This window comes from Pseudophryne corroboree, chromosome 5 (genome assembly GCF_028390025.1).
Source record: "Pseudophryne corroboree isolate aPseCor3 chromosome 5, aPseCor3.hap2, whole genome shotgun sequence".
Lineage (NCBI taxonomy): Eukaryota > Metazoa > Chordata > Amphibia > Anura > Myobatrachidae > Pseudophryne > Pseudophryne corroboree.
In genome coordinates, this window is record NC_086448.1 from 787,388,948 (window position 1) to 787,413,847 (window position 24,900).

Consider the following 24,900-nt stretch of genomic DNA (forward strand, 5'->3'; position numbering starts at 1 on the left):
GTGAAAATATGCAAATGCGACAGCCGCCTGGATTTGTACTGAGACGCCCACTGGCGGCCTTGCAAGTTCCAGCGACTGTGTACATAACGGGTGTGGTATGGAGGGTCGACAGTAACTAGGTCGACAGTGTCTAGGTCGACCACTATTAGTCGACAGTAACTAGGTTGACAGGGTCTGTAGGTCGACCTTGTCTAGGTCGATAGGTCAAAAGGTTGACATGAGGTTTTTATGTTTTTTTGGTGTTGTTTTCTCCGTACAGTGACCGGGAACCCCAATAAGTGCACCGAGTCCCCTTGCATGGCTCGCGTGCCTCGCTCTGTTACCTCTACGCTCGGCACAGGTTACTATTCCCAATCGTAGTCCGCGTGGATCGCTAAGTATGGAAAAGTTCAAAAAAAGAAATTTTTTTGAAAAACTCATGTCGACCTTTTGACCTGTCGACCTAGTTAATGTCGACCAATAGTGGTTGACCTAGACACTGTCGACCTAGTTACTGTCGACCTAGAGATCGGATACCGTACATAACCACTACTAAAGGTTCCCTGGCTGTCAATCTCTTTAGAAATAAATCCTTTCTGCGATCGCTGTGGTAATACCAGCGTAGTACATGCGCAGTGCGTCTTAGGCCTATAACTGCTCAACTGCAACAAATTGGGAATGCCTATAAATATGAATCAGGCCCTCTGTAGATAATTCTACATAACCTCAAATGATAAAGCAACATGGAACGAATGGTTTTATTAGATGTGTTAAAAAAAGTGTTTGTAACTTAGACACACTGTCCACCGTGACATTTTCTGGTGACAATTGCCCCCTCGGATACCCCTTTTCCACTCAAGTAACAGATAGCAGCTGCTTACTGCCAGTCAAGAGTGGCAACAAACCGGAGTAACCAAGAGATGCAGCCAAATCCATTGGAGGATCATACCCCTTTCACATCTCCAATGCCGGATCCCACCCGGGAATTGGAAATTGGTCCTTCCCAAGTGGGATCCGTTATTGGACCCTAACAGCAGGCTTCCCGACTGGGTCAGGTTGCCATAGTGAGGGGGGGGGGGGGGGGGGGGGGGGCGGTGCTGGAGGCGGCGTTGAGAGATGAGATCATCTCCGCGCCTCCTCTCCCTATGTAGTGAACGTGTCCCGCGTCACATCGACCCGGCAACCCATTTACGCTGCCAGTGACCCGGTATTCAACTCGAGAATACGGGAATAACCCTTCTAAAAACCCGGGTTGAATTACCGTTCCAGGCGACCCGGGAAATTTCACATCGCACAGTGACCCGTTTCGGCCTGGCAATATACCGGGGAGATACCGGGTTATTTGTGCGATGTGAAAGGGGTCTGCCCATGACAGTATTCCAGAAACAACGGATGCTATTAGGTAACAATGTGGTCTGCACATGGGGGAGGTGTGCCTATCCCATCATTAATTCATTTCTAATAATCATTTTAATGATAAAGTGCTCTTTGTCTAATAGGACTCAAGATGCTTAACAGAAACTTACTGTAATACAGTACAGAAATTATGAACACAATACAGAGGTTAAGCTTCGTAAGAAATACAGAGACAATGGAGATACTGCAAAGGGTGTGGCAGCCATTTTGAACCATCAGTTGCAAGAATTATGTATACCATCCATGAATGATCCAGGTGAGGCAGCCATTTTAGGCGCACTACATAGGGTTACACTAAGCAAAACAGGCAATTAATGAAACTGATGACACATAATGGGAAAGGTAAAAATACTTGGCATGATCGTGGCAAGTTCACTGGAACCATGCATTTTTCATCCTCGGCAAAATACCAGGTAAGGTAGCCATGTTGGGAGTAATACATTGGTGTACATGAATAAACCAAAGCAAATGCTGAATAAAATTTGCCTAGCTGAGTAATAAACAAAACAATGACCTTACATACCTCTTCTGTCTTCTTTCCATAGCTACCATAGCTGGTGACACGTCTTTTTACCCTACCAGAAAACCTGATGAGTGTCTCTTCAGCCTTCAGTGCTAGTGGCCGCTCAGTATACAGGCAGACATCTAATTGACCTTGAGCAGTAAAACTGTAAACTAATATTTTGTCAGCACAAAATGGAGAATTATAGTGACATGAAAGACGGTCGATTTACATTTTGCGCAGTCAGGAGAATGAATGACATTATGATTAATGAGAAAATAATAAGTAGGGTGGGTTACAAGATGTAAGTGTTATAGGGGCTTATTCAGCTTCAGTTGCAGTTCTGCGATTGTAGAAAAACTGTAACTGCTGAGAATCACCCAGAAATCGCATCCCGGCAAGATGTGATTGCAGAAGAACCGCGGGTCGCGCACATGGAATGTGTATGCAGCGCATGCTCAGACAGACAATAATCAGCCGATCTGCAATTTTGCAAATTTACAAATTAAGCTGAATAAGGAGGGTCATTCAGACCTGATCGCGCGCTAGTTTTTTCTCTGACGTCCTAAGTGGATGCTGGGGACTCCGTCAGGACCATGGGGATTAGCGGCTCCGCAGGAGACAGGGCACAAAACTAAAGCTTTAGGATCAGGTGGTGTGTACTGGCTCCTCCCCCTATGACCCTCCTTAAAGCCTCAGTTAGGTTTTTGTGCCCGTCCGAGCAGGGTGCAATCTAGGTGGCTCTCTTAAGGAGCTGCTTAGAAAAAGTTTTTAGGTTTCTTATTTTTAGTGAGTCCTGCTGGCAACAGGCTCACTGCATCGAGGGACTTAGGGGAGAGAAGTTCAACTCACCTGCGTGCAGGATGGATTGGCTTCTTAGGCTACTGGACACCATTAGCTCCAGAGGGAGTCGGAACACAGGTCTCACCCTGGGGTTCATCCCGGAGCCGCGCCGCCGACCCCCCTTGCAGATGCTGAAGATTGAAGGTCCAGAAACCGGCGGCAGAAGGCTTTTCAGTCTTCATGAAGGTAGCGCACAGCACTACAGCTGTGCGCCATTGTTGTCACACACTTCACACCAACGGTCACGGAGGGTGCAGGGCGTTGCTGGGGGCGCCCTGGGCAGCAATGTATAATACCTTATTCTGGCTAAAAATACATCACATATAGCCCCTGGAGGCTATATGGATGTATTTAACCCCTGCCAGGTCTCAGAAAAACGGGAGAAGAAGCCCGCCGAAAAGGGTGCGGGGCCTATTCTCCTCAGCACACAGCGCCATTTTCCCTCACAGAAATGCTGGTGGGAAGGCTCCCAGGCTCTCCCCTGCACTGCACTACAGAAACAGGGTTAAAACAGAGAGGGGGGGCACTTATTTGGCGATATGTATATATATATTAAAATGCTATAAGGGAAAAACACTTATATAAAGGTTGTCCCTGTATAATATAGCGTTTTTGGTGTGTGCTGGCAAACTCTCCCTCTGTCTCCCCAAAGGGCTAGTGGGGTCCTGTCCTCTATCAGAGCATTCCCTGTGTGTGTGCTGTGTGTCGGTACTTGTGTGTCGACATGTATGAGGACGATGTTGGTGAGGAGGCGGAGCAATTGCCGGTAATGGTGATGTCACTCTCTAGGGAGTCGACACCGGAATGGATGGCTTATTTAAGGAATTACGTGAGGTCGGTTGACGACATGAGACGGCCGGCAAACCAATTAGTACCTGTCCAGGCGTCTAAAACACCGTCAGGGGCGTTAAAACGTCCTTTTTACCTCAGTCGGTCGACACGGACACTGACTCCAGTGTCGACGGTGAAGAAACAAACGTATTTTCCTTTAGGGCCACACGTTACTTGTTAAGGGCAATGAAGGAGATGTTACATATTTCTGATACTACAAGTACCACAAAAAAGGGTATTATGTGGAGTGTGAAAAAACTACATGTGGTTTTTCCTGAATCAGATAAATTAAATGAAGTGTGTGATGATGCGTGGGTTTCCCCCGATAGAAAATTATTGGCGGTATACCCTTTCCCGCCAGAAGTTATGGCGCGTTGGGAAACACACCTTAGGGTGGATAAGGCGCTCACACGCTTATAAAAACAAGTGGCGTTACCGTCTCCAGATACGGACGCCCTCAAGGAGCCAACTGATAGGAGGTTGGAAAATATCCTAAAAAGTATATACACACATACTGGTGTTATACTGCGACCAGCGATCGCCTCAGCCTGGATGGGCAGCGCTGGGGTGGCTTGGTCGGATTCCCTGACTGGAAATATTGATACCCTTGACAGGGACAGTATTTTATTGACTATAGAGCATTTAAAAGATGCATTTCTATATATGCGAAACTCTGGCATCAAGAGTAAGTGCGATGTCCATATCTGCCAGACGATGTTTATGGACACGACAGTGGTCAGGTGATGCAGATTCCAAACGGCACATGGAAGTATTGCCGTATAAAGGGGAGGAGTTATTTGGGGTCGGTCCATCGGACCTGGTGGCCACGGCAACAGCTAGAAAATCCACCTTTTTTACCCCAAGTCACATCTCAGCAGAAAAAGACATAGTCTTTTCAGCCTCAGTCCTTTCGTCCCCATAATATCTGCCCAGGGATAGAGGTAAGGGAAGAAGACTGCAGCAGGCAGCCCATTCCCAGGAACAGAAGCCTTCCACCGCTTCTGCCAAGTCCTCAGCATGACGTTGGGGCCGTACAAACAGGTGCGGTGGGGGGTCGTCTCAAGAGTTTCAGCACGCAGTGGGCTCACTCGCAAGTGGACCCCTGGATCCTACAAGTAGTATCCCAGGGGTACAGATTGGAAATTCGAGACGTCTCCCCCTCGCAAGTTCCTGAAGTTTGCTTTACCAACGTCTACCTCCGACAGGGAGGCAGTATTGGAAACAATTCACAAGCTGTATTCCCAGCAGGTGATAATCAAAGTACCCCTCCTACAACAAGTAAAGGGGTATTATTCCACACTATATTGTGGTACTGAAGCCAGACGGCTCGGTGAGACCTATTCTAAATGGAGTCACTCAGAGCAGTGATAGCGAACCAGGAAGAAGGGGACTATATGGTGTCCCTGGACATCAAGGATGCTTACCTCCATGTCCAAATTTGCCCTTCTCACAAAGGGTACCTCAGGTTCGTGGTACAAAACTGTCACTATCAGTTTCAGACGCTGCCGTTTGGATTGTCCACGGCACCCCGGGTCTTTACCAAGGTAATGGCCGAAATGATGATTCTTCTTCAAAGAAAAGGCGTCTTAATTATCCCTTACTTGGACGATCTCCTGATAAGGGCAAGGTCCAGAGAACAGTTGGAGGTCTGAGTAGCACTATCTCAAGTAGTTCTACGACAGCACGGGTGGATTCTAAATATTCCAAAATCGCAGCTGTCTCCGACGACACGTCTGCTGTCCCTAGGGATGATTCTGGACACAGTCCAGAAAAAGGTGTTTCTCCCGGAGGAGAAAGCCAGGGAGTTATCCGAGCTAGTCAGGAACCTCCAAAAACCAGGAAAAGTGTCAGTGCATCATTGCACAAGGGTCCTGGGAAAAATGGTGGCTTCTTACGAAGCGATTCCATTCGGCAGATTTCACGCAAGAACTTTTCAGTGGGATCTGCTGGACAAATGGTCCGGATCGCATATTCAGATGCATCAGCGGATAACCCTGTCTCCAAGGACAAGGGTGTCTCTTCTGTGGTGGCTGCAGAGTGCTCATCTACTAAAGGGCCACAGTTATGCATTCAGGACTGGGTCCTGGTGACCACGGATTCCAGCTTGAAAGGCTGGGGAGCAGTCACACAGGGAAAAAATTTCCAGGGAGTGTGATCAAGTCTGGGGACTTCTCTCCGCATAAATATACTGGAGCTAAGAGCAATTTACAATGCTCTAAGCTTAGCAAGACCTCTGCTTCAAGGTCAGCCGGTATTGATCCAGTGGGACAACATCACGGCAGTCGCCCACGTAAACAGACAGGGCGGCACAAGAAGCAGGAGGACAATGGCAGAAACTGCAAGGATTCTTCGCTGGGCGGAAAATCATGTGATAGCACTGTCAGCAGTTTTCATTCCGGGAGTGGACAACTGGGAAGCAGACTTCCTCAGCACGACCTCCACCCGGGAGAGTGGGGACTTCATCGAGAAGTTTTTTCCACATGATTGTGCACCGTTGGGAAAGACCAAAGGTGGACATGATGGCGTCCCGCCTGAACAAAAAACTGGACAGGTATTGCGCCAGGTCAAGAGACCCTCAGGCAATAGCTGTGGACGTTCTGGTAACACCAGGGGTGTACCAGTCGGTGTATGTGTTCCCTCCTCTGCTTCTCATACCAAAGGTACTGAGAATTATAAGACGTAGAGGAGTAAGAACTATACTTGTGGCTCCGGATGGGCCAAGAAGGACTTGGTACCCGGAACTTCAAGAGATGCTCACAGAGGACTCAGGGCCTCTGCCGATAAGAAGGGACTTGTTTCAGCAAGTACCATGTCTGTTCCAAGACTTACCGCGGCTGCGTTTGACGGCATGGCGGTTGAACGCCGGATCCTAAGGGAAAAAGGCATTCCGGAAGAGGTCATTCCTACCCTGGTCAAAGCCAGGAAGGAGGTGACCGCACAACATTATCAGTCACCACATGTGGCGAAAATATGTTGCGTGGTGTGAGGCCAGGAAGGCCCCACGAAGAAAATTCAACTCGGTCGATTCCTGCTTTTCCTACAAACAGGAGTGTCTATGGGCCTCAAATTGGGGTCCATTAAGGTTCAAATTTCGGCCCTGTCGATTTTCTTCCAGAAAGAATTGGCTTCAGTTCCTGAAGTCCAGAAATTTGACAAGGGAGTACTGCATATACAACCCCCTTTTGTGCCTCCAGTGGCACTGTGGGATCTCAACGTAGTCCTGGGATTCCTCAAATCACGTTGGTTTAAACCGCTCAAATCTGTGGATTTGAAATATCTCACATGGAAAGTGACCATGATGTTGGCCCTGGCCTCGGCCAGGCGAGTGTCAGAATTGGCGGCTTTGTCTCACAAAAGCCCATATCTGATTGTCCATTCGGACAGGGCAGAGCTGCGGACTCGTCCCCAGTTTCTCCCTAAGTTGGTGTCAGCGTTTCATCTGAACCAGCTTATGGTGGTACCTGCGGCTACTAGAGACTTGGAGGACTCCAAGTTGCTAGATGTTGTCAGGGCCCTGAAAATATAGATTTCCAGGACGGCTGGAGTCAGGAAAACTGACTTGCTGTTATCTTGTATGCACCCAAAAAACTGGGTGCTCTTGCTTCTAAGCAGACGATTGCTAGTTGAATGTGTAGTACAATTCAGCTTGCACTTTCTGTGGCAGGACTGCCACAGCCAAAATATATAAATGCCCATTCCACAAGGAAGGTGGGCTCATCTTGGGCGACTGCCCGAGGGGTCTCGGCTTTACAACTTTGCCGAGCTGCTACTTGGTCAGGGGCACACCCTGGCTGAGGAGGACCTGGAGTTCTCTCACTCGGTGCTGCAGAGTCATCCGCACTCTCCCGCCCGTTTGGGAGCTTTGGTATAATCCCCATGGTCCTGACGGAGTCCCCAGCATCCACTTAGGACGTCAGAGAAAATAAGATTTTACTTACCGATAAATCTATTTCTCGTAGTCCGTAGTGGATGCTGGGCGCCCATCCCAAGTGCGGATTGTCTGCAATACTTGTACATAGTTGTTGTTACAAAAAAATCGGGTTGTTTTGTTATTGTTGTGAGCCGTCTGTTCAGAGGCTCCTACGTTTGTCATACTGTTAACTGGGTTCAGATCACAAGTTATACGGTGTGATTGGTGTGGCTGGTATGAGTCTTACCCGGGATTCAATATCCTTCCTTATTGTGTACGCTCGTCCGGGCACAGTATCCTAACTGAGGCTTGGAGGAGGGTCATAGGGGGAGGAGCCAGTACACACCACCTGATCCTAAAGCTTTAGTTTTGTGCCCTGTCTCCTGCGGAGCCGCTAATCCCCATGGTCCTGACGGAGTCCCCAGCATCCACTACGGACTACGAGAAATAGATTTATCGGTAAGTAAAATCTTATTTTTTTGCTGTGCTGCGATCAGGTCCGTATGCACCGCAATGCGCAGGCACGTCGTTACGGGTGCAAAGCGGATCGTTGCTGAGCGATGGAATTAACAAAGAATCCATTCGCACAGCCGATCAAAAGGAGATTGACAGGAAGAGGGCGTTTGTGGGTGTCAACTGACCGTTTTCTGGGAGTGTTTGGAAAAACGCAGGCGTGTCAAAGCGTTTGCAGGGCGGGTGTCTGACGTCAATTCCGGGCCCGGACAGGCTGACGTGATCGCAGCAGCTGAGTAAGTTTTGAGCTACTCGGAAACTGCACAAAACTTTTTTGTACCGCTCGGCTGCACATGCGTTCGCACACTTGCAAAGCAAAAATACACTCCCCTGTGGGCGGCGACTATCTGCTCGCAGCACTGCAAAAAATAGCTAGCGATCAGGTCTGAATGACCCCCAAGGTCCATTGTCAGTTCCGGCACAAATGTCATTGCCAATTATCCTTTGTAGGTTTACTTGTAATATTAAAAATAAAAGTGGGCTGGTATAACACTGTATTATTATCTTTTATTTACAATTTGCCAAAAGGGATCCGCAATATGTAACAAAGTCCTTTACAAAAGTGCAGCAGAAACATAACCGGACAAAACCAATATATTCATTGCACTGTAATTAATGAATAAAACATCGCCATTCATGGCGACAGGGCTTACTGCGCAGGCCAGGTCAGCAGTCTCAGGCGCCTTGCTGAGAGTCTGTGGCAGGAAGCTTTTTAGCATGTTCTGTAATATATCCACCCTGACATATTGCCTGTGTATTAGCATGGGATTAAATTATTAACACCAAATTACTTATTCACGTGCTGCAATGAAGTGCGGCATCTGGGGAAGTCAGCAATCGCCAGGACCCGCCACACGCTGGCTCTCAGCCAGCCGTCTTATTTCCCATACTGTACAGGAAATGTTTACTTGTTCTTATAACAGGGGTTTTAAATAAGATCTCCAATTCACTAATAAAATAATCATCAGAACTTTGCAATTATCTTTCTCCTTTTCTGTCGCCTTCTGGTGCAAAATGTAGTGTTTACTAGCGTTGCTTCTACTCTATATATTAGTGTGCTGGAGATTTCAGCAGATATGGTATCAATTCAGCATGCAAAGACAGAGCTCTGAGCACTCCTCCTCCCATATCCACTGAATTTAGCCATCACTGTTATTATTATTTTGTTGAAACAATGTTGGTGCAATTTTTGTACAAACGCTGAATAGCTTTAATGCAGCTGTTAACTATCTAAGGGGCAGGGCAGCCAACAGGGGGGGACTGTGGGGACTGGTGTCCCGGGCCCTTACAGAGAGGGGGGCCCACTCCTAGCTCTTACCGCCAATACCTGTAGAGCTGCACCAGTCTGTGAATCAACAGCAGGCTGATGCGCAGGGAGGACTTCTATAAACAAGCCTTATCTGCGCATCAGATCTCTGAGAACCGTTCCTGTAGGTCTGCAACACTCCACCTATATGTAACGTCACAATGTATGACATCACATAGGGGTTTGACCAGTGCGGCAGAATTTTTTTTTTTTTTAATCATATATCGCCGTCCACTTTATCTCCATCCAAAGCTTAGTAAATACACCCCTAAAGCTGAATATGAATACACACCTAAACAATCCATAGCCTGATCACACAATATCGAGCGAATGGGCCAACGATTGTATAGGTGTGTATGCAGGTCCATTGCGGGAACGCTAGCCAATAAACGGCTTATAATGGTTCTGCAACGGCCTGAGTCTGAAGGTCGCATCTTATGCACTGTTTAATATTTGCCAGGCCGAACTCCCGATCCCGTAGAAGTCTGTACACACTGAGCTATCTCTACCACAGTGTGTACGGGGCTCACAGGAGGCTGACAGGGGGTCAAGCTGGGGATCGTGAGCGTTTGTACCCAGCTTAATACTTGTATACTGTAGATGAAATAATAGGAACAGTAATAGAATATTAATAGTCTAGACCACAGGTTCTCAAACTCGGTCCTCAGGACCCCACACAGTGCATGTTTTGCAGGTCTCCTCACAGAATCGCAAGTGAAATAATTAGCTCCACCTGTGGACCTTTTAAAATGTGTCAGTGAGTAATTTATACACCTGTGCACCTGCTGGGTTACCTACAAAACATGCACTGTGTGGGGTAATGAGGACCGAGTTTGAGAACCTATGGTCTAGACTATATCAGGCGCACAAATGTCTATAGTATAGACGGCTGTGAAGCTGGAGTCCAAATCTGTTTGCACCTCCAAACGCCAGCCAGGAGTCCGCAGGAAGCCATCGGAGACCAGCTAGCTCCTGTGTCAGGGGGTGGGCAGATAGTCAGTCAGTGGAAGCTGGTTGGCACCGGAGTCTGGGGGGATGGGCTGATCCGTCACTGCGGACCTGTGCTGCACCCGACTGTGCCCTGTGGCTTCCTGCTGACTGTGGGCCGGCGTTTGGGGGGTGAGGTTCCTCTCTTTTATTTTTTGACTGTGTCTAATTATGTGGGCGTGGTATGTTGTGTTGACGTTTAAAATGTCAACATTCAGAATGTCAACACCAGAGTGCTGACATGGTCTGGATGTCCATATGTAGAATTTCAACGTGGATGTTATGTCAACATGAACCGTACCGATATAGCATTTTTGCAGTATTTCAGCCCTAAACACTAACATGTACAGTACTACAGGTTGAGTATCCCTTATCCAAAATGCTTGGGACCAGAGGAATTTTGGATATCGGATTTTTCCGTATTTTAGAATAATTGCATACTATAATGAGATATCATGGAGACGGGACCTAAATCTAAGCACAGAATGTATTTATGTTACATATACACCTTATACACACAGCCTGAAGGTCATTTTAGCCAATATTTTTTTATAACTTTGTGCATTAAACAAAGTGTGTGTACATTCACACAATTCATTTATGTTTCATATACACCTTATACACACAGCCTGAAGGTCATTTAATACAATATTTTTAATAACTTTGAGTATTAAACAAAGTTTGTGAACATTGAGCCATCAAAAAACAATGGTTTCACTATCTCAGTCTCACTCAAAAAAGTCCATATTTCGGAATATTCCGTATTTTGGAATATTTGGATATGGGATACTCAACCTGTACTGACACTGTGACTGTCAACATTTACAATATTGATATAATGACCATCTTGACATTCCAAAAGTAAACATTCAGACCATGTCGGCATTCTGGTGACTACATCCCAAGAGATAAGGCTAGCTGTAAATGCTATAGTAGCATTACCCCATTTGTACACAATATAATAATACAATGGAGTAAAATACTGTGTACAGAACAGAGAACATTGAAGGGGTCATGATCAGTGTTGGACTGGGGCATGTAGGGCCCACCGGGGAAATGGAGTGGTAGGGGCCCATGTTAGGGGTGTGGCCAGTCTGCAGAGGGGGTGTGGCCTGCTACCTCATTGGTTTGACTAACCCATTAGAGAGTGCAACGTCCCTTCATAAATATATACAGCAAATTCAGCTGCTGCAAGCATGATAATGTACCAGATTAATAACAGATTACTAACAGTAAATACACCATAGTCCAGTATAAGGTAACATAGGTATAATGTATAATTCAAGTGCACAGTCTGGAACCTGATCATTAGAGCAAGAGGAGGGGCCCCAGGCAGTAGGGCCCACCGGTGGTTTCCCCTGTACCCCTGTGGGCCAATCCAAGCCTGGTCATGATAAATGGGGAAATCGTATTTTCAATATACAAATGTAACTTATGGAAAGCGTCATGTTTGCAGGGTCTGATATCTACCAAATTATTCACTCAATGGGGGTCATTCCGAGTTGTTCGCTCGTTGCCGATTTTTGCTATACTGCGATTAGTCGCTTACTGCGCATGCGCAAGGTTCGCAGAGCGCATGCGCTTAGTTATTTTACACAAAAGTTAGGTATTTTACTCACGGAATAACAAAGCTTTTTCATCGTTCTGTTGATCGTACTGTGATTGACAGGAAGTGGGTGTTTCTGGGCGGAAACTGGCCGTTTTCTGGGAGTGTGCGAAAAAACGCTGGCGTTTCTGGGAAAAACGCGGGAGTGGCTGGAGAAACGGGGGAGTGTCTGGGCGAACGCTGGGTGTGTTTGTGACGTCAAACCAGGAACGAAACTGACTGAACTGATCGCAGTGTAGGAGTAAGTCTGGAGCTACTCAGAAACTGCTAAGAAATTTCTATTCGCAATTCTGCTAATCTTTCGTTCGCACTTCTGCTAAGCTAAGATACACTCCCAGAGGGCGGCGGCCTAGCGTGTGCAATGCTGCTAAAAGCAGCTAGCGAGCGAACAACTCGGAATGAGGGCCAATGTCGCTGCTATAATAAAGAATACTGAGCCTGATGAGAGAACAAAATATATATTTACTTCCAATAGTCACAATTTACAGGGAACAAATGAAGCAATTGACCTATTTTCCAGCATTTAGCTGAATACAATTTGTGCCTTTGTTTTATTGCTGCAGTAAGCTCTCCGCTCGTCTAATGCTATCAGCGAGCAGCAAATTATAAGGAAGGATTTATCCACTCTCCATATACAGCAAGGCTTCCTCTCTGTCTTATTATTTCATTCAAAGGAATCTTAGCAGTAATCCAATGTCAAGTAACTGAGAGGCATTAATGAGGAATAAAGTGCTCTTATATGTGGATTATGTTACAGTAACATTGCTGATTTGCTGACCAATCCCTGGATAACTGTATGCGCAGTATTTCCGCCATCAACTGTAAGTGTCGTATCACTTTTCAGCCATAAATATGACTGGCTCCAATGTCTGATTCCGGCAAGTAATGATATTATCAGGGTGGAAGGGTCGCTCCACCTTCACACAACTTTATTAAATCACGTGGATAAAGACGATGGAGGGCAGCCAGAAGAATAGAGCATAAAATAAAAAAATCTAAAAGATAAAGGACGCAATTCAACCAAGGGTGTTGCCAGAACTTGGTGGGCCCCATAGCAACATTTTGAAGGGGCCCCTGTCCCAGTGCTTCTAGAGAGACACTTCTCTGCAGCAGTTGCTCATTTTATGCCCTATAATAGTGCCCTAGTTCATTTTCTGAACCATAGTGGAGCCATATTTAATGTTATGCCCCATAGTAGTGCCCTAGTTTCTTTTATGAATCGCAGTAGTGCTTAAGTTGCCCCTATGTCACATTTCATTAATTTTATACCACACTACAATGAGCAGGGGCATACCTAGATATATTGCAGGCCCCAAGAAAAAAGTTTGAAAGGACCCCTATGTACCACCCATTGCTGAAAAATGTATATAACACATGTAACTGTGACAGGAAAGGTGGCCCCTCTCAGCTCTGGGCCCCATAGCAGCTGCACTCCCTGCACCTATGGTAGATACACCCTTGTATATAACACATGTAACTGTGACAGGGAAGGTGGGCCCCTCTCAGCTCTGGGCCCCATAGCAGCTGCTCTCCCTGCACCTATGGTAGCTACACCCCTGTATATTACACATGTAACTGTGACAGGGAAGGTGGGCCCCTCTCAGCTCTGGGCCCCATAGCAGCTGCTCTCCCTGCACCTATGGTAGCTATACCCTGTATATAACACATGTAACTGTGACAGGGAAGGTGGCCCCTCTCAGCTCTGGGCGCCATAGCAGCTGCACTGCCTGCACCTATGGTAGCTATGCCCTTTTATATAACACATGTAACTGTGACAGGGAAGGTGGCCCCTCTCAGCTCTAGGCCCCATAGCAGCTGCTCTCCCTGCACCTATGGTAGCTACACCCTGTTATAACACATGTAACTGTGACAGGGAAGGTAGCCCCTCTCAGCTCTGGGCGCTATAGCAGCTGCACTGCCTGCTATGGGTCAATACACAGAGCTAGCGGGGGATCTGTTTTTGTGAAGATCATCAAGAAGGACACGTGGACACCCGCTTAGGCTAGAGGAGAGGAGATTTCGCACAGAGAGTAGTAATGGCGGACTTGGACATTACTTTCAAGAATGGGCTAGATAAATTCCTAATGGACAAGGATATACAGAGTTATAGTGGGTAAATCATGCACTACAGTAATAATAAAAAAAAATGAAAATAAAAATAAATAAAAAACAGGAGGAAGTGACATAATGGCTACACATTCACAACAGCTAATATATATATATATATATATATATATATATATACTGTATGTTACTATGTTTCCAATTGTAAAGCGAAATTTGCTGCACTATATAAGAAAATTTTAATAATAAATAAAGAATATTGTTTTTTTAATTGGTCAACCCTTCTGCAAACTTTCACAGTCCACAAGAAACACCCACCTTTCTCAGTGGTTAATGGTCCCTGCCCAGGACACAACAGCCCGGAGAACCTTGGTCTGTGACACTTTTTCATGGAAGCGAGGAGACACGTCTTAAAAGATGGGAACAACTAAAAAGGAATTAAGCAGCTTTGTGTTTTGATCTTTAGTACTGCAGACAATCTTAAATAAAACCCTCACAGGTTCCCTTAAAACCGTCAGATGTGTCTTGTTAAAAATGTAGCAGTTGTGTAGATTAAACGTCTGCATTGAAAAAACAAAAACAAATCCCAGTTTCTCAACATTCTCATTTTGCAAGAGGTAATGTGATATTGCCCCATAATGCAGAAAACATACAGAAAATCTATAAACTAGATGATTATACTGCACCAAGGTTCAAAATGCTGAGTTCTGGAAATCGCATAATGATTTAATCCTTCCAGGGATTAGTTTGGGCACGGTTGCACGCAATTGCTAGAGCCGGCAGCAGTATTTTAAATGTATTAGGTAGAAAGAGATCTGTAGATCACATTGTATGTAATGTAAATTCAATAAAATACAGCTACAGCGAGCTAGATTAACAGTATCTAAGTCTATATCTGTGCAGTCTATGGAATGTGCATATTAGTATCTAGGTCTTGTATCTAATTTGTACAGTGATGCTTCTGTTTTTGCACTCACGCTGATTGCCCCTTTTATATTTTGCCCATTTTATTTGCAGAATAATGTGACATTGGGATCCGGAGGCCGGAATCCTGACATGGATCAGAATAGGATCACAGTGACGGTGCCAGCCTCCCAAAAGCGGAGGATCTCGATCAACAGAATGCCAGGCCGCCGAAGAGGTAACCCGCAGGGTGTGTGTGTGTGTTGGGGGGGGGGGGGGGGTAGTAGGCTGCGGGGGGAGGGTTAGGCAGTGGGACGGAGGGGTTAGGTTAAGGCACCTAGGCACCACTGGGGAGGGTTATGGTTAGGCTGCAGAGGGAGGGTTAGGGTTAGGCAGCAGGAAGGAGGGGTAGGCACCTAAGCACCACTGGGGAGGGTTATGGTTAGGCTTCAGAGGGAGGGTTAGGGTTAGGCAGCAGGAAGGAGGGGTGGGCACCTAAGCACCACTGGGGAGGGTTATGGTTAGGCTTCAGAGGGAGGGTTAGGGTTAGGCAGCAGGAAGGAGGGGTGGGCACCTAAGCACCCCTGGGGAGGGTTATGGTTAGGCCTCCCAACCGCCGGCATTCCAGCCCCAACCCTGTGACATTAGATTCTATGGGCGGTATCCAAATGAAATATCACGCCCAATCTCCTTTCTAAAGTGATCCCCGTTATCGCACATATCGCGCCCATAGTAATCAGGTTTAGCTGCGTAAAGGGTTGGGTGCCCTCATTACACCAGGGGATAGCAAGCTGAAATGATTATACCACACCCATCAGCAGAAACAGAACGGGTGTGGAAGGGGGTGAAAAGAATTGAATACCGCCCTATAACTCTTTACACTGTACTAGCACATTGATATTGCAACATCACATTAGAAAACAGTAGTAGGAAGAAAGATGAGACTAAATAAGGATGCAGTAGGGCAGGTTTGCAGATAGAGACCACAAAATGACAGTGAATTTTGAGCGATTGGTTTACAGCAGGAAAACGTTTCCTAGTGAGAGCGGGAATGGCGTCTGTTATATTTATTGATCCTGCACAAAAGGACACGCACGTCCACCCACAAGAAAGTGTAAGTTCTTACAACTGGGGGGTTCGGGACGCCGGCCCTACAGCACACGACCCCTATCACATATCAACAACTCTGCCATACGGACTACCGTTAAACAGACTGTCAATTAAGACTGAATTCACCACCGTTGTGTAGATAAATAAGGAAATTGATCTGCAGCCATAAACTGTGAACTATCTCTGCCATTTCTAATATTCACTACTGTATGTGATGTGCATTATTCTTGCTATCACTATAACTGTATACAATTGCATCTGTGTACAACATAACTACAACCTTAAAATAAAGTGTGTTATTAGCATCAGAAACAACACTAACTTATTCAAATGCAAGTTATACCATAACAAACTGCATTGTTCACACCAAACACATAGGGCTAAATTCAGACCTGATCGTAGCAGCAAATTTGTTAGCAGATGGGCAAAACCATGTGCACTGCAGGGGGGAGGGGTGGGGGGGGGGGGGGGGGGGGGCAGATGTAACATGTGCAGAGAGAGTTAGATTTGGGTGGGGTGTGTTCAAACTGAAATCTAAATTGCAGTGTAAAAATAAAGCAGCCAGTATTTACTCTGCACAGAAATAAAATAACCCACCCAAATCTGGGTGGTATTCATGTGACCGGCGGTCTGCTGACCGACAATCACATGACCTCCTCCACCATCCCGCCGGCTCAGTATCCCGATGGTCGGCATGCCGACCAACAGGGACTATTTCCACTCGTGGGTGTCCACGACACCCATAGAGTGGGAATAGAACCCGTGGCGACCGCAGGTCGCCTCCGAGCCCGCAGCGTGGCGAGCGCAGCTAGCCCGCAAGGGGCTTGCTGCACTCGCCCCTCCTCGCCGGGATCCCGGCGTCAGTATGCTGCCGGGATCCCAGCATCGGTAAGCTGACCGGCGGTCAGGAGACCGCCGGTCAGCCATACTACACCCCCCAAATCTAACTCTCTCTGCACATGTTATATCTGCCAAATCTGAGGGGCACATGGGGGGTAATTCTGAGTTGATCGCAGCAGGATTTTTGTTAGCAGTTGGGCAAAACCATGTGCACTGCAGGGGAGGCAGATATAACATGTGCAGAGAGAGTTAGATTTGGGTGGGTTATTTTGTTTCTGTGCAGGGTAAATACTGGCTGCTTTATTTTTACACTGCAATTTATACCCCTTTTCCACTAGCTTTTTTTACCCGTGTATTTGCACGGGGGCGCGCATCGACACAGGTTTTTAGTAGGTGGAAACGGGTCAACACGGGTTGAGTGACCCGGGAATCCTACCCGGATAGCTACCTGGGTAGAACACGGTAATGACCCGGGTAAGTGTGCAGTGGAAACGGTCATTACCCGTGTTTTCAGACCCGAGTAATGCTCTGAGACGCTGATTGGTGCTTCTGGGGCACAGGAAGATGATGTCATCCCTGGGAGACACGCTGGGCACATGCAGGCACCGCAGCAGCTTGCAAACAGTCTGCGACTCCATGCTAGACACAGCTACTGCACCGGCGTCCATTGCTGCAATGCTGTGAGCAGGCCCCACCCCTCCCTTTTGGTCCTTTTGATGACGTCATCTTGATGAGACAGTAAAAAGTCCATTTGTAATGACATCAATAGGCTTTTACAGAGCTTACCCGGGTTAGGTGGAAACAGATCCGACACGGGAATAACCCATGTCGAAGTGCAGTGGAAACGGGGGGGCCGTTAAAAATCCCGGATCGGACACGGTACTCAGGTGGAAAAGGGGTATTAGATTGCAGATTGAACACACCACACCCAAATCTAACTCTCTCTGCACATGTTATATCTGCCTCCCCTGCAGTGCACATGGTTTTGACCAACTGCTAACAAAAATCCTGCTGCGATCAACTCAGAATTACCCCCATGGTTTTGTAGGCCCATAGACTGAGCGCTACATACTCCAACCTACATTAGAGAATGACTACAGTGTATGGCTTGTCTGCTTAAGAGCTGTCCATGGTGCTGAGAGGGACTCAGACAAGCACTGACTGCAGTCATTTTGGGTATATTTACTAAAGTGTGTGTTTTTTGAAGTGGAGATGTTGTTCCTAGCAACCAATCAAACTCTACTTATCGTTTATCTAGCACCTTCTAGAAGATAATAGCTAGAATCTGCGGGATAATCTCCACTTCTAAAAACCCACACTTTAGTAAATATACCCCACTGTGTCTAGAGTGCCTAGCGAATTACATGGCTAAACAAGCTTTGCAAATGAAACTGGAGAACATAAAAGAGGATATTCTTAAAGTAACACAATATCATTTAATTGCAACCTAACGTGTTTTTGCTCGAAAAATAATGATGAGAAATTCACATTGCATGTTATTATTTTTTTAGAGTTCATTAAATGTTTGGAAAATAATTAATCTTGCAATTTTCTGCAGACTGCACGTTCGTTGAAAACTGCAAACAGGGTCTGTGCCTGCGCTGCACAATGGGGACATTCCGAGTTGATCACTCGCTAGCTACTTTTTGCAGCCGTGCAAACACATAGTCACCGCCCACTGGGGAGTGTATTTTAGCTTTGCAAGTGTGCGAACGCCTGTGCAGCCGAGCGATACAAAAATAGTTTTGTGCAGTTTCTGAGTAGCTCTGGACTTACTCAGCCGCTGCGTTCATTTCAGCCTGTCCGGTCCGGAATTGACGTCAGACACCCGCCCTGCAAACACTTAGACACGCCTGCATTTTTACAACCACTCCCTGAAAACGGTCAGTTGACACCCACTAACGCCCTCTTCCTGTCAATCTTCTTACGATCAGCTGTGCAAATGGATTCTTCGTTAAATCGATCGCTCAGAACCGATCCACTTTGTACCCGTACGACGCGCCTGCGCATTGCGGTGCATACGCATGCGCAGTAGTGACCTGATCACTGAGCTGCAAAAAACGTCAGTGTGCGATCAGGTCAGAATGACTCCCAATGTGTCCACAGTAGTAAGTAATTCTGTGCAAGCTACCTCTTGACCAGGCGCAGCCTTTGATGAAATTCGTCGGATCTTGGTACAACTGACCTGCAACTATTTGGACTCACTGAACAGCTGCCAGCATGGAGTAGGTGCAGGTGATGATACTAATGGGTGGAATGACTCATACGTATGCAGACGCATGGATATTCGCATAGACAGGCAGATACTTTGGCATAAACTACTAAGAAGACTACAGAGGCCGTATGCAAAAAGGGCTGCGGATGAACCAGGAGCCTCTATGTACTCCTCCTCTGCATGGGTTCAGTATGTTTGCCTGGCGGAGGGAATGCCAGCGGTCAAAATACCGCCACCAGCATCCTGATATTTGAAATCCCAACAGGGGAGAGGCGAGTATGTTATCCCCTCTCCCCTACCCCCTAACCCTCTATTCCCTGCATCCTAACCCTCCCCCCTTAGTGCTTAAACCTAAAAAAAACCCTTCACAGCCTAACCCTAACCCCCCGGGGTGGCGCCTCTACCTACCTCCCTCCCCCTGGCTCTAACCCTCCCGCTATACTTACGTATGGGATGTGAGCTGTCGGGATTCCTGAGTCGGTGTCTTGACCCTGTTGGAATTCCGGCATCGGCAATCTGAGGGTGTCGGCATTCTGCCAACGGAATTCTGCCAGGCGGTATCTTAACCGCATCCCCTCCGCATGAACCATTAAGAAAAGTATTCTAATAATGTATTTACCTCCGACACTGAAATCCAGGAATAGCTTATATGTGGAAAGTAGCATTGAAGATAAAGATTTTTGTGTTTGGAGAAAAGGTTATCAATGATATAACGTATTCACATTACCTATGTCACCTGCTATTGGTGGAATAGTCTGTGACATATTGCCATCAAGGGAACGATAATAAGGCGTCCAGATTAAGAGTATAGGGACAGCTGTTGCAGAAAGAGGCAGCCTGGGAGGGTTTCTACTAGAAGACAGTATGTATTATAAGAAGGATTTCACCTCCAGAAGGCTATCACGTTTTAATAGGCAGGGCTGTTTGTTTTCAGTCCCTCTGAATGGAATTGGTCTAAGGTTAACATATAGGCTAACGCACAATACATAGCTGTCCCCTGTTTTATCCTAAGCCAATAGAAAGATCGAAGTTTGCCTGGATAATAGAAACTAGTAAAGAGACCTGGCCACCCCCTGCTCCGCATCACATCCAGTCCCGTCCATCCCATAATTTCCCCAGTTCTGGTGACCAGCTGGGTCCTCCTCTTTTCCAGCGGTAGGTCCATCCCATCTCTCTCACAGTGGGAGCCATTGGAGGAGTGCAGCACCCCTCCTCCCAGTGGCATATCTATAATGTGTGCAGGGTGTGCAGTGCACACAGGTCCCTGGGTCACACTGCACACCCTGCACCCATTTCTAGAATACTTACTCCTCTGGAGTCCCATGTCTGCGGCAGAAGTGCTGCATAAATCACGCATGTGCAGTGGGAAAATCACCAGGAAAATGACCAACGCACCATTTTCCCGGACACCTGCTCATGTGCTCTAGACTCAGGGACAGCACTAGGGTCTACTAATGACCCTAGTGCTCAGAGTCTGCTGCCCTGAGGGCTAGAGAGGAGGGAGCCTAGACCACACACGGCCCCCTCCTCTATTAATATGCCTCTTCCTCCCCCCACTGCGCATGCATGTCAAACACGGGACAGACCTTAAAAACTTTGGGCCAGATTTATCAAGCCTTGGAGAGTGATAAATAGCACAGTGATAAAGTACCAACCAATCAGCTCCTAACTGCCATGTTACAGGCTGTGTTTGAAAAATGACAGTTATGAGCTGATTGGCTGGTATTTTATCACCGAGCTATTTATCACTCTCCAAGGCTTGATAAATCTGGGCCTTATTATATAGATGCTTTGGTGGAATACAGTAATAATGTATGCTATAACAGCTGCAGAAAGGCAGATCAGTAAATGAATGTGGTCTGCAGGTAAGCAAGCCACTAAAGAATACACCATAATACTATCCCAGTGACTACTGTATATAGCATAGGATTCCTTACCCCTGCTATACATTGACATCACACAAAGGTACATTTACATGTAATTATCATAACAGCGCATAAAATCTCCTGCTTATGAAAATAAACCACTTTCCACATCACTTAACGCTGCAAATGTCTGAAATATCAAATAATATGGACTATTGCCTTAACCAGAAGCTGCTAAGTGGTGGGAGGTACAAAACACGCTCTGCCTGTAGGCACTTCCCGGTCACAGGGATTATTTGTCTGTACTAAGCAGGAACATATAGAGGAGCAGCCTATAAAGGACAGGTATCTGTACTAAGCAGAAACATACAGAGGAGCAGCCTATAAAGAGCAGGTATCTGTACTAAGCAGAAACATACAGAGGAGCAGCCTATAAAGAGCAGGTATCTGTACTAAGCAGAAACATACAGAGGAGCAGCCTATAAAGAGCAGGTATCTGTACTAAGCAGAAACATACAGAGGAGCAGCCTATAAAGAGCAGGTATCTGTACTAAGCAGAAACATACAGAGGAGCAGCCTATAAAGAGCAGGTATCTGTACTAAGCAGAAACATACAGAGGAGCAGCCTATAAAGAGCAGGTATCTGTACTAAGCAGAAACATACAGAGGAGCAGCCTATAAAGAGCAGGTATCTGTACTAAGCAGAAACATACAGAGGAGCAGCCTATAAAGAGCAGGTATCTGTACTAAGCAGAAACATACAGAGGAGCAGCCTATAAAGAGCAGGTATCTGTACTAAGCAGAAACATACAGAGGAGCAGCCTATAAAGAGCAGGTATCTGTACTAAGCAGAAACATACAGAGGAGCAGCCTATAAAGAGCAGGTATCTGTACTAAGCAGAAACATACAGAGGAGCAGCCTATAAAGAGCAGGTATCTGTACTAAGCAGAAACATACAGAGGAGCAGCCTATAAAGAGCAGGTATCTGTACTAAGCAGAAACATACAGAGGAGCAGCCTATAAAGAGCAGGTATCTGTACTAAGCAGAAACATACAGAGGCGCAGCCTATAAAGAGCAGGTATCTGTACTAAGCAGAAACATACAGAGGAGCAGCCTATAAAGAGCAGGTATCTGTACTAAGCAGAAACATACAGAGGAGCAGCCTATAAAGAGCAGGTATCTGTACTAAGCAGAAACATACAGAGGCGCAGCCTATAAAGAGCAGGTGTCTGTACTAAGCAGAAACATACAGAGGAGCAGCCTATAAAGAGCAGGTATCTGTACTAAGCAGAAACATACAGAGGAGCAGCCTATAAAGAGCAGGTATCTGTACTAAGCAGAAACATACAGAGGAGCAGCCTATAAAGAGCAGGTATCTGTACTAAGCAGAAACATACAGAGGAGCAGCCTATAAAGAGCAGGTGTCTGTACTAAGCAGAAACATATAGAGGCGCAGCCTATAAAGAGCAGGTGTCTGTACTAAGCAGAAACATACAGAGGAGCAGCCTATAAAGAGCAGGTATCTGTACTAAGCAGAAACATACAGAGGCGCAGCCTATAAAGAGCAGGTATCTGTGCACACAGGTGCATATGCTGCTAAGTAGCAGAATTTGCAATCCTTGGGATCGCATGCTGGGTGCCGCCCATCGCAGGGCAAAGCCTCCCAGCATTCTGACCGCCCCCCCCCCCCCCCCGACCAAGCAGATATTGCGATTGCATGCAGTTTCTGCTTGATCGCTAAAATTAGGGAAGCCTCCTGCGATCTTCTTGATCGCAGCGGTTGCGTGTGACATCACGTAGCCACCCCGATCACGCCCTCGTCACACCCCCCTTCACACCAGCACGCCCCTATTAATTAGCTAAGCCCCCGCAATGCTCCATCTCCACCTTGGAAATGGAGCGTTGCCGCCTCCCCGCCCCGCGAATGCCTCTGCCCGATTGACATGCAGATGCGTTCGCATTTTCTGCCCTGCATATGCGCCCGCATCCTTTTAGTAATTTTTGCAGTTGGATCATGTATTGCGATCCATCCTGAATCGGGCCCTATGTGTGGGATGAAAAGAGAGAGGCAGGAAGCCAATAGTGGGTGTATTTATTACCCATCCTTAATAAAGAGCTATAATAATTATACACATGAGCCCTCTTTTTAATATTAATTGCATAATAGGAACTGTTTCTTTGCACCTTCTTCTAAATGACATTTTAGAAATGATGGGACTCTACAGCATATTCTATAACCCCTCGCAGTATTGAGAAGATTTCTGTTAATATTGTTTACACCTATCCACAATATATTAGGGAAAAGACATACTGTACTGTATATCCCCCTTTTGTGATTTATGCTGACACACAAGGGGGATCTACAGTATGTCTATTACCTAATGACATCCATAATGAAATGGCACACTGACACTTGGGGTCCCATGGAAATGGCACACTGACACTTGGGGTCCCATGGAAATGGCACACTGACACTTTGGGTCCCATGGAAATGTTACACTGACAATTGGGGTCCCATGGAAATGACACGCTGGCACTTGGGGTCCCATGGAAATGACACGCTGGCACTTGGGGTCCCATGGAAATGACACGCTGGCACTTGGGGTCCCATGGAAATGACACGCTGGCACTTGGGGTCCCATGGACATGGCACACTGACACTTGGGGTCCCATGGAAATGACACGCTGGCACTTGGGGTCCCATGGAAATGACACGCTGGCACTTGGGGTCCCATGGAAATGACACGCTGGCACTTGGGGTCCCATGGAAATGACACGCTGACACTTGGGGTCCCATGGAAATGACACGCTGGCACTTGGGGTCCCATGGAAATGACACACTGACACTTGGGGTCCCATGGAAATGACACGCTGGCACTTGGGGTCCCATGGAAATGACACGCTGGCACTTTGGGTCCCATGGACATGGCACGCTGACACTTGGGGATCAATGGAAGTAGTCCGCAGACACCTGGGGTCCCATGGACATGGCATGTGTATGTAGGGAAGAGAACCATCTTGTGGCATTGTCGTGTAGTCAGAGTTACACCATATGGTATTCCGAGTTGAGCGTATGCAGAGTGGACACCTATGTCAGAGGGATATCGTACACCAGCATTGGCTGCTCTAGAGAGCTGAGTGCGTCTCAGAATCAGGGTATTCATCTCTTCCCAGAGCCCTTCTGTCAGAGGTGCCATAATCCTCATACAAAACAGTCATTTAGTGAACCTGGATTAATACATAGGGATGTGTATGACATCATCAGGGATTCAGGGGCAGAGTATAACATCACTGGGGGTAAAAACATGAAATGAGATAGATGACACAATCCCGTCAGCCTGCACAGAGGGATAATACAGAACTATACATTCACCTACTAAAGATACAAATAAGAGCAGAAGATTTTTGAGGTTGATGTCCCTTTAAATTCGTTTTATTTTCTGGATGCTTTTGGACAGATGGAGGGCGGGATGTAGGGATGTACTAAAAGAAAAATGCGGTAAACCCCCCGTTTTCAGGAGTTTTACCGCATTTTCAAATGTACTAAGACCCCACCACCGGTTTTTCGCCACCCAGGGTATCACCATCTCTGGATGGCGATACCCTATAGAAGCCTATGGGCTTCTTATCGCCGGCCGCCTCAACCCGCCGCCCCCACCGCAGACGCCTCCCCCCCCTCCCCCCCCCCCCCCTCCCCCTGGCATACCTTCCTCCAGGCAGCCCTGGTTCCAGAAGGTAATCTCCTCCTCCCCCTAGCAACGCAGCCGGAGGTCCTTCTGAGTGTGGGGGGGAGGAGGAGGCGCCGGGGACAGCCTGCTGCTGCTTCCCGGCGTGCACGCAGTGTGGAGACCGCTGGGAGGTGACGGAGACCCCCCGCAGACCACCTCACAGGTATTGCAAGGGGCCTCTGTCACCGCATTGCGATGTTGATCGCATATGTTAATACATAAAACTTGTTTTGCTAGTTTGGGAACCAAGATCCTTTAATTAACAGTAACAGTTAATTGG

General features: G+C 46.9%; 1 protein-coding gene and 1 long non-coding RNA gene across 2 annotated transcripts in view; one reads left to right on the forward strand and one right to left on the reverse strand.

Moving 5' to 3' along the window:
• THSD7A (thrombospondin type 1 domain containing 7A) overlaps positions 1 to 24,900 on the reverse strand; it is a 430,207-nt gene that overhangs the window by 219,319 nt on the left and 185,988 nt on the right. The window lies entirely within an intron of this gene.
• LOC134929468 (uncharacterized) overlaps positions 14,977 to 24,900 on the forward strand; it is a 181,237-nt gene continuing 171,313 nt past the window's right edge. Inside the window, exon 1 of the long non-coding RNA XR_010178576.1 lies at positions 14,977 to 15,098. This is a non-coding gene — a long non-coding RNA (uncharacterized LOC134929468). The remainder of the gene's footprint in view (positions 15,099 to 24,900) is intronic.